The sequence below is a fragment of the Astatotilapia calliptera genome, chromosome 23 (assembly GCF_964374335.1).
Source record: "Astatotilapia calliptera chromosome 23, fAstCal68.1, whole genome shotgun sequence".
Taxonomy (NCBI): Eukaryota; Metazoa; Chordata; class Actinopteri; order Cichliformes; family Cichlidae; genus Astatotilapia; species Astatotilapia calliptera.
In genome coordinates, this window is record NC_137443.1 from 31644262 (window position 1) to 31655052 (window position 10791).

At 38.5% G+C, this 10791-nt stretch overlaps 1 protein-coding gene and 1 long non-coding RNA gene across 2 annotated transcripts in view; both read left to right on the forward strand.

Moving 5' to 3' along the window:
- LOC145424485 (granzyme G-like) overlaps positions 1-10791 on the forward strand; it is a 130213-nt gene that overhangs the window by 17568 nt on the left and 101854 nt on the right. The window lies entirely within an intron of this gene.
- On the forward strand, positions 7962-10758 carry LOC145424165 (uncharacterized). The gene is made up of 3 exons (XR_013905139.1): positions 7962-8071; positions 10251-10314; positions 10602-10758. It is a non-coding gene; the product is annotated as an uncharacterized LOC145424165 (long non-coding RNA).

A 10791-nucleotide genomic window follows, 5' to 3' on the forward strand; every position in this document is an offset into this window, starting at 1 on the left:
ATTGTCACTGTGTAACATGTTTAGCAACTTACCTAACGTAGTTTGGTTTTTGTGACATTACCATTTATTGATGAACGCATTTTAGGTGAGTTAGTGTAAGTGGTAGCTTAAACACTTAAGAGCACCACAGTTGTTGCTTTATATCTTCACTCATATTCTGCTTATGTATTACATTAAAGTCAGACCACTATAGAAGTATTTTTGCCTGAGTGAACAGAAGTGGTAGGTTAAACATTTAAGCAATAATAAAAAACTAAGAGAACCAGAGTTGTGAGTAGGCAATGTTGTGTATGTTAAAGCCTGTGTGTAATTTATATACACTAAGTTTAAATCAGTTTCTTAATAATTTGCTTGATACAATGTGTTTGAAAATTTTATATAAAAGGGAAATATTGCAAAATACAAAAAGATTCCTGCCAACAGGTACAATGGAAGGACTCTTTATTATAATTTTTGTAATTGCAAAATGGTGTGCCACTGTTGTTACTATAACATGTCAGAATTTACATGTATTTTAGGATTTACATATTCAGATCAGAACTAAAACTTGGTGAGGTTTTCTGTTGATTCTAACAGTTGTGGTTTTTCACACTTTATTAAGCACTGACTTGTGATAGAAAATGATGGAGCTAAAAAGCCATAATCTGTACCAACAAATATTGGTGCCTCTTCTTTGCACTTCTGTAGTATGCATGCCTTTTATTACACATGTTATCGTCATGTGAGACTCTGTAACTAAAGTTTGTCCTCTTTAGACTACAGTGAGTTCATAAAGGCTTGAAGAAATTGAGGATCTTACTAGTTATTTCATGTCACAGTAAATTGGATTGTGTGTGAAGAGGTTCAACAGTGTAAGTCATTAAACAGTGATCTGATGTGTTGTTTCCTTTCTCTAGGATACTGATCTGATCGTCGCAAGTCTGGTAAGTAAAGGTTTTGTCTGCGGTACAGTGCTGAGAAAGGTCTTTCTTCTTTGCAGATTTATTTTGTTTATGCTTTTTTCACATGTTTCAAATCATCTAACAAGGATGACCTGGATAAATACAAAAAGCAGTTTTAAAGTGATGATTTCATTTTTGAACCAGAACAACCTGGTCTAATGTAAAAACATGTTGGTCTCTAATACCCAGCTGTGGATGCCCTGATAGCAACAATTACCATCAAGCATTTACAGTAACTGGTAATGACTGGTTTACATCACTGGTTGATTTTGGTCCACTATAATTTCAGAATTTTCTTAATTAGATCCAAACAGGACAGGCAAAAAAAGAAAAAAAAAGTCTTAATTAAGGCCCAATATAGGGTTTTTCAAGTCATACCAAGTACCACGGTGGTTAGCACTGTTGCTAAATAATAGCTTAAAATGTATATAGGCAACAATTACAAGCAAACCTGATAAAACAAACTCTTTTTTTTTTTTTTTAACATACAACTGCGTGTGTATATGTAAGCATTTAAACACTGAAGATAATAAAATTAACAGTATTTTGTCTAAGTCTGCCATTGTAGGAATTCATGGCACCGAGACAAAAACTTGGCGCACAGTGTGGCATCAAAATAGGCGCACACCTTTGACGCTGCGTTTTCTCCGTCTTCCTCGTCCACACGTAAATGCTAAAACAGAGTTTTTGAAAATATCCGCCCTGGCAGGCGTCTTTAAAAATCTCAGTTTTCAGTTGATGAAAACGCAGTTTACGTGTGGACAAAAGGTGCAAACGCAAGGTAGGTGAGCGTGTAGCGTAAAGTTTTAATTGAGTGCGAATCGAAGCGGGTGCTCTCCAATCATTAAAAGTAACAAAGTCATTGAACACATTTATACAGTTACCTTTACGTTTATCAATCATATATCAGATTTACAATTTTTTGTAGTACTATGCTAAAAAGCAACTACAGAGTCTGGGTCAAGCGTTGAGGCGACGGCAAGAACAAAGGAACCCTCGAAGCGTTAAAGCTAGCTTTGTAAGGGAATATAACGGAAAAGTATGAAACGAAAATGTTTTCTTTGTTGATAGACTTTGTTCGCAGTGCAATTTATTTGTTGCCGGATTGTAAGATGAAAGTAGACACAATTTCGGGCTCCCACATTTTATCCGAAACTTTACATTAACAAGTTTGTTTGTTTTTTTTACTGTTATTCAAATGCAACCATGGAAATAACGAATAGAACAAAAGTCATTCATTCTTACCTTATACTAATCGTGGTGCAGGCCAGTGCAGTGTATGAACTGATACCTTCTCCCGTCAATTCCGCTGAGAGTAAATCTAATGTCCCGCTCTACTGTACAAGACAATGGTTACCTGGAGGGACGTACCAATGTGATAGGGGTGCTGCGGAATAGTCCAAGTGGTAGCAGCTTTAATTTCCCGCTCAACCATAAATTGATGATTTTTCAACGTGATTGTTGTCACCTTGTCAACTATAAATAGATCAACAATCAACGATGACAGAACAACAGTGAATCAATGTTATTTCAATGTCAGTCAGGTTTCATCAGTATTTCAATGTTGTTTCAACATTGGTTTTGTGTTGACATTTCAATCCTGACGATTCTGATGGTTCAGATGGAAAATCAACATCTGTTCAATGTCTCCTTGCTATCTGGGATAATTTATAATTTGAATCAATATTGTGGTCTTTCAGTTTGACAGTTACGGTACTCCATACAGGTATTAGGAGGATAGTGTGTTACTAAATTTAGCGAAGCTCTGTGGTTTAGATACATAATACGAAAATACTAGATGAAGTAACTAAAAAATTAATATATTTTAACTAAATTAATCGCCAAACGTTACACGTTCTCCATGCTTTTCAGTTGGTTTGCAGTTGCTATGGAAAATGTCCACAGCAACGGTGTCATCGGAGACTGGTAAGCATCATCCACAATAAAAGATGATGGACAGTCGTGTCCACCAATTAATGTTCGGTCTTGGTACATCTGACCAATGAAAACGTACAAAAAATGTAGCCGTAGTTAGATAGAGAGTGCGAGGACAGTATCAGGTACCCAAACCTCTATGAGAAAGGCAGCGAGAAAAGACTAATGGTAAGGCACACAGAAACGTATACGGCTACACAGTGAGCCGGTGATATTATATCAGCCAGAGTTTTGTACATTCACAAGGTAAATATTTTATGAAGCTCCCATCTTCTTCTAGCTTCTAAGTAACGGGAACGCTAGCTGTTTTGCTACCAGCTGTGTTGTGTCTTGCATCTCAGCATCACAGTCCGTCTCATTTTCTGTCTGACAGCGGTCCACAATGGAGCTAACATTACATTTCCAGGACAACGCACAATTGTCATTACTAAGACTACCAAATGTTTGCCTTTTATAAAGCTTCTGTCACGGAACCCTCGATTAAAGCCTAGTTACACCGAGCAATAGCATTAGCATGTTCTTGATGTCTTTGGCTCCACAGGCTGGATCTACAGTCATTCCAATAACATGGACAAGTACGAAAAGGTGAAGAAAATTGGGGAAGGTTCATTTGGAAAGGCTATCCTGGTCAAATCCAAAGACCATGGACACCAATATGTCATCAAGGAGATTGGCATATCTGGAGTAAGCGTCTGTGCATATTTTTTACACAAGCTTGGCATGATCTTTTCAGTGTGCGCTTCATCTCGTTACCCTCCTCTTCATTACTTTGACAGATGTCCAGCAAAGAGAGGCAGGAATCTCGGAAGGAAGTTGCTGTTCTTGCCAACATGAGTCATCCAAACATCGTCCAGTATAAGGAATCTTTTGAAGGTATTAATGCCATTCAAATAGCTCATCTGTTTATGTGAAGAAAATATTATCAAATGTGCACTGTGTGATAACTACATACTATAAGTTTTTTTTTATTTTATTTGTATTTTTTTTCCCCAGAGGGTGGCTGCCTGTATATTGTGATGGACTACTGCGAGGGTGGAGACCTATTCAAAAAGATCAACTCTCAGAAAGGGGTACTGTTCTCAGAAGCACAAGTAAGCCAGCAACTACTCAAGGCAGTCACTGTGCAAACAGTATACAGATATTTGGTTAAACTGATCACAATACATATGGTTTACTGTAGTCTCCCTTTTTGAGATCCTAGATTGGTTTGTGCAGATCTGCCTAGCGCTCAAGCATGTGCATGATCGAAAAATTCTCCACAGAGACATAAAACCACAGGTATTTTTTTCATAAATCACAAGATTCCCTTTAAGTGATAAGTTGTTTGTTTGCATGTATTGGATTATTTACATGTGTTCTCATAATGCTTGTGTAGAACATCTTTTTGACAAAAGATGGAACAGTTCAGCTTGGAGACTTTGGAATTGCAAGGGTGCTGAACAGGTATGCACACTGTTGTCTAAATAGCCCTGCAGTTTTTCATTAAGAATAGATTCCAGACTAAAAGTTGAAGAACACTTTGCATTTCTGGTAATAAGACATTCTGTTTTCTTATATTTAAAAAATATTATAGTTTATTTTGTTGAAGTTTGTTATTTGTACAATTTTTAACTGTTCTTACACTGAAATATATTTTGGTTAAATCAAATATGTCTGATCTTATAATGTATTACGTGTTTTATGTATTTATACATTATATTCTGAGGTTCTTAGGTGCATTTATTATTGATGTTGATTTTTCCCTTTTTTACAGCTGTTTTTGCTTTATGTCATTGTTTGTATTTTTGCACATTAGACAGTGCTTATTTGAAATATTGAAGCTTTAATATTAAAATGTGCTGTTTTTCTGTTTTTCAGCACTGTAGACCTGGCAAGTACGTGCATAGGAACACCATATTACCTTTCACCAGAGATCTGTGAAAATAAACCATACAATAACAAAAGGTACTTGGACTTCTGGAATATCGTACATTGGTGTCTAGTTGTCAAGCAAATTCAATAGTAATCAATGGGACAAGGTGTCTCCCCACTGAATCTTAAATCTGCAAGATTAGGTGGTGGCTACAGTGTAATGTAAGGATATCACCTCGCCTTTTTATTGAGTAAACTTGCTCGCTTATATCTACAGCAGGAAGCTGGTATTGATTTTTCTCCTTAACTATTTTAAGCGTACATGCAATTTAACCCACTTTAGTTACAATGAGTGAAGTAAATTTAGCCCAGTCTAAATGATCTGGAGTTTTCTTGTCAATAAAGTCTTGTTTTCATCTCAGTTTATAAAAGGAAAGTAAAGGGCATGCACTTGACTGTTGATACCTTATTGAATGAATAATAATCTTAACCCAGAACTTATCCCTGCCCACCCATTTGTATGTTCTCACCTCTCATTTTCCTTGCTTTTCCTTCCTGCTGCAGTGATATTTGGGCCCTAGGGTGTGTTCTGTATGAAATGTGCACTCTTAAGCATGCAGTAAGTATTCTGTGTGAGCTGTTTAATTATTATTATGCAGTATTCTAAGGTGTTTTATGCAGCATTTACTGTTCACTCACATACTAATTTTGATCTCTTCCCTGTATATTCTATATGTATAACTGTAGTTGGATAATACACTGAAATTAATTTCCAGTATATTACTTCCTAATTAAATCTGTAATCCAGTACAGTCCCCACATTAAGAATCCCTATGTAGTTCAATTGTCTTCAGTAATTTCTATGCAGTGGTTACAGCTGTGTGAGCCTTTGCATTTGTTTATTCTCAGTTTGAGGCTGGCAACATGAAGAACTTGGTTCTTACGATAATTCGCGGGTCGTACCCTCCTGTGTCTTGTCACTACTCCCAAGAACTGCGATCTCTCCTTGCACAGCTGTTTAAACGCGACCCTCGAGAGCGACCCTCAGTCAACAGCATACTGGAGAAACCTTTCCTCTCCTGCAGGATTGAGAAGTTTCTCACACCACAGGTAGACTCTGCAGCTGATTGTTAATTCTTTTGGGGGGGGGGGTTTGTTTTTTTGTTTTTTGAAAAAAGTAGATTGCTCATTAAATTTCTTACTCATTTCAGATCATTGTTATTTTGTTTTTGGGGTTTTTTTTGTTTGTTTTTTTACAAAAACCTCGTCAAAACAGAGCAAGTGGAACAACATCAAGGAAACATAATAAAATTGTGTTTTCTGAAACCTTATTGCATTTTTATTGTGTTTTCAGAGGGTTTTGTTTGTCTAAATGAGGTTCTGTTTGAGGCCTTTTGTATTTGTAATTTCACAATGATATCAACTCCAAGGCACTCTCTTACAAATATCAATACCTTCAGTGTCACCGTAAGGTCACATTTGCTGGGCTTGCTGGGGTTTTCTCTGTGGAATTTGCATGTTCTCCCTGTGTCTATGTGGGTTCTCTTCAGCTTCCTCTCATACTCCAAAATATGTCCATGTTAAGGTAACTGGTGATTCTTAATTGTCTGTAGGTGGCGGTCTGTCTTTCTGAGTTAGCCCTGTGATAGACTCGTGACCTATCCAAGGTGTTCCCTGCCTCTCCCGTCTCCCCACCACCCCAAACTGGATAAAAACATGAACAGAGTTAAATAAATGAGCTAAATAGTTTCAGTCCCTCCCACGCAAAGCCCCTGACATTATAGTGAGGATGTAATGAATTTAATTCTTCTCGGAAGTTTCTCACACCACAGGTAGACTCTGCAGCTGATTGTTAATTCTTTGGGGGGGGGGGGGGGGTGTTTTTTTGTTTTTTGCAAAAAGTAGATTGCTCATTAAATTTCTTACTCATTTCAGATCATTGCTCAGGAATTTTGCCATACTTTTCTTCACAAGCAGCCTAAATCGGGTGTGGCATCAGGTGAGCAAACTCGTCATGAAGAAGACTACAAGGGGTCTGTCTTCTACAGCTTGTTTGTAGATTCTAGAACTAATCAGCCACCAAGTCGGGCACATATTCATGGCATTAAATCCCAGGTTTATTACATGAGCGCCCTGTTTTTTAGCCCCAAAAAACAAAAAAACTAAAATTTAAAAAAAAACAAAAAAACATTTGAAGTAATATTTGATTGTTATTATAATTAGGCCTTTAGATGGACCAAAGATTGGCACCAACATTCATTTCGATCCACTTTTTTTTTTTTTTGCAGGAGCAGAAGATGGTCCCCAGGCGGCCAAGCTGCTGCTGCACCCCGGGAGGAGTGCCTCTCCCGCGGGTAAGTCTCGAGCAGTCCCGGGGCATACTGGCTGGGTCTCCGTGTCTCCAGCAGACACGTCCGATACCACGTGAAAACAAATATATAATTTTCTGTTGATTAAAAAAAAAAAATGCACCCTCTAAAAGCCCTAAGGGCAGAAAATGGTCCCGCCCGAGCAGCCGGCCAAGCTGCTGCTGCAAGCCGGGAATGAGTCTGCCTCTCCCGCATGTCTGTCTTGAGCAGCCCGCTGAAAAGGTGTATTTTCGAGCAGGCGTCAAATGTGAAACAAGGGTGCCACATGGTGGACAAATAAAAAAATTACAATTCTAAGGCCGCTAGTCCAAACTGAAACCGAAACTGAAAACATGACGATTACTTTAACGGTAATTATTTTGCAGTGAAAAATAGCGTTTATAATGGAAGTCAATGGGGCCGCAAAACGGCCACTAGGGCCTTAAGAGGATGTGTATTGTTAGCTTAGCCACTGAAGCTAATTTAAGGAAGTCAGACTTGAATTTTGAAATGAAATTATACCAAACTTTCTTTTTGAGAATTTGGCCCTGGGACCATTCAACACAGTGCAAATGGCTTGTAACTGAAAAACTAAAATGTACAAAAATGGTCCCAGGGCCTCAGAAGGGTTTTAAAAGAGGACCTCGACACCTTAAATCAAAACTGATAAATGAAGGATGCTGGACTTTTGCATCTTTTGTACAATAATCTGCTCATTTCTTTTTGATTTTTATTATGATGTGAAAATACACTGTTTATTTTGTGTGTGTGTGTGTGTGTGTGTGTGTGTGTGTGTGGTGCGCTGCGCACATTGGCTGACTAAAATACAAATTTTGTTAGTTTTTCTTCTAAATTACTTCTGGATATCTCATAATATCAGCCTCAGCCCAGAAGACAAAACCAGCCGCCAAATACGAAGTGCCTTCAACTGTGAGGAAGGTCCCAGATGGAGCCAGAAAGCCTGCAGACAAAAAACCAGCTGGAGAAAACAAACCGGTTAGTAGGCTGTTATTGTTGATGACAAGCTGGTATGACCGATCTTTATCATGACGTAGAGCTGGGCGATAGAACGATAACGATATGTATCGCGATATAACTTTTACTCGATAGAGAAATTAAGCTATCGCGATAGACCTCGCCGCTCTTGTCCTCTTTAAAAAAAAAAAAAAAAGGTCAGCCAATCCAAATTAAGTAGCGCAGAGCCGAACCAATCACAGCCGTAGCGTCACGTCGCGTGAGTTGTTACGTACAGCACAAGTGCCAAGCCGCACGTGTGTTTGTTTGGGAAGCAGCCAGCGGGTAATGGAGCCAGCGCGTAATGGAGGAAATGAGTGTGCCGACTGGAAAAATCAACCGAGCGTGACCGAAGAGAAAACAGATGATGGTTCCAATGCCGGAGAGATTGTCGAACGGAAGAGCCATAGAAGTTCCGTAGTGTGAAGGTATTTCGGCTATTTCAAGTCTGACAAAAAACAGAGTAGCGTGCACTGTAAATTGTGCCGAAAGCAAGTCTGGAAATACAATAAACTTGTGCATGCGTCACACTGTGCGCCACGTTATTGTTTCGGTGAAATGAATTTCTACAATACTGTTACTGTTAATTCTACTCTCTGCAGTGTTTAAATGCTTACATATACACACAGTTACTGTCCGTCCACACGTACGACTCTGTTCTGCTTCTATGCCCCAGCTTTGTTTACTTTTTCCCACGAGGCTTCTAGACTTCTGATTGGCCAACATTTCTGCACGGTTAGGAATCTAGCGCCACCTGCTGCTTTGGCATGTTCATAGCAGCGTTTTCCTTCATTTCTGACTTTATGTGCGGACGGGATTATTTTTTAAAACGAAAACGGAAAATCTCCGTTTTCAAAAACACCCGTGTACGTGTGGACGTAGCCTCAGTCTCTGACTGGAAGCGCTAATTCGTCATTCGGCTTTTGTCAGACTAAAGTAACTGTTAAAACTGTTTGAAAAGCTAAGCTATACAACAAGGAGAGATTGAGAATTTCCTTTTAGTTCTCAGTTTATTTGATATTGACAAAAGTTAGTCAGTTTTGTCTGTTCTTCTGTAAAACAAACTAAGATTTATTTTTAGAATTAATATTTTGTTTCTAAGTGGAATTGACAATTTAGTAGTCTGTTTCGTTTGTTCTATTTTGAAACTTAAAGGCTTTAGCGGCTGCCTTTTGTGTAGTTTGCAATATTTGCCTTTATTTATCTGAAAAAGTCTCATGTTCCTTAAGTACATCTACCCTGTTGAACTTATTATGGGAAATAAATATTTAAATAAAAACAAGCTGCTGATTATTTCACATTTTACTTGTGAGCAACGGCACATTTAAATCTTACAAATATAGTTATTTGGCTTATATCGTGATGGATATCGTTATCGCCTGAAATGAAAAAAACATATCGTGATATGAAAAAATCTCATATCGCCCAGCTCTATCATGACGTTTATTTTGTTTTTGGTTTTTTGTTTGTTTGTTTTTTTACAAAAACCTCATCAAAACAGAGCAAGTGGAACAACATCAAGGAAACATAATAAAATTGTGTTTTCTGAAACCTTATTGCATTTTTATTGTGTTTTCAGAGGGTTTTGTTTGTCTAAATGAGGTTCTGTTTGAGGCCTTTTGTATTTGTAATTTCACAATGATATCAACTCCAAGGCACTCTCTTACAACTATCAATACCTTCAGTGTCACCGTAAGGTCACATTTGCTGGGCTTGCTGGGGTTTTCTCTGTGGAATTTGCATGTTCTCCCTGTGTCTATGTGGGTTCTCTTCAGCTTCCTCTCATACTCCAAAATATGTCCATGTTAAGGTAACTGGTGATTCTTAATTGTCCGTAGGTGGCGGTCTGTCTTTCTGAGTTAGCCCTGTGATAGACTCGTGACCTATCCAAGGTGTTCCCTGTCTCTCCCGTCTCCCCACCACCCCAAACTGGATAAAAACATGAACAGAGTTAAATAAATGAGCTAAATAGTTTCAGTCCCTCCCACGCAAAGCCCCTGACATTATAGTGAGGATGTAATGAATTTAATTCTTCTCGGAAGTTTCTCACACCACAGGTAGACTCTGCAGCTGATTGTTAATTCTTTGGGGGGGGGGGGGGGGGTGTTTTTTTGTTTTTTGCAAAAAGTAGATTGCTCATTAAATTTCTTACTCATTTCAGATCATTGCTCAGGAATTTTGCCATACTTTTCTTCACAAGCAGCCTAAATCGGGTGTGGCATCAGGTGAGCAAACTCGTCATGAAGAAGACTACAAGGGGTCTGTCTTCTACAGCTTGTTTGTAGATTCTAGAACTAATCAGCCACCAAGTCGGGCACATATTCATGGCATTAAATCCCAGGTTTATTACATGAGCGCCCTGTTTTTTAGCCCCAAAAAACAAAAAAACTAAAATTTAAAAAAAAACAAAAACATTTGAAGTAATATTTGATTGTTATTATAATTAGGCCTTTAGATGGACCAAAGATTGGCACCAACATTCATTTCGATCCACTTTTTTTTTTTTTTGCAGGAGCAGAAGATGGTCCCCAGGCGGCCAAGCTGCTGCTGCACCCCGGGAGGAGTGCCTCTCCCGCGGGTAAGTCTCGAGCAGTCCCGGGGCATACTGGCTGGGTCTCCGTGTCTCCAGCAGACACGTCCGATACCACGTGAAAACAAATATATAATTTTCTGTTGATTAAAAAAAAAAAATGCACCCTCTA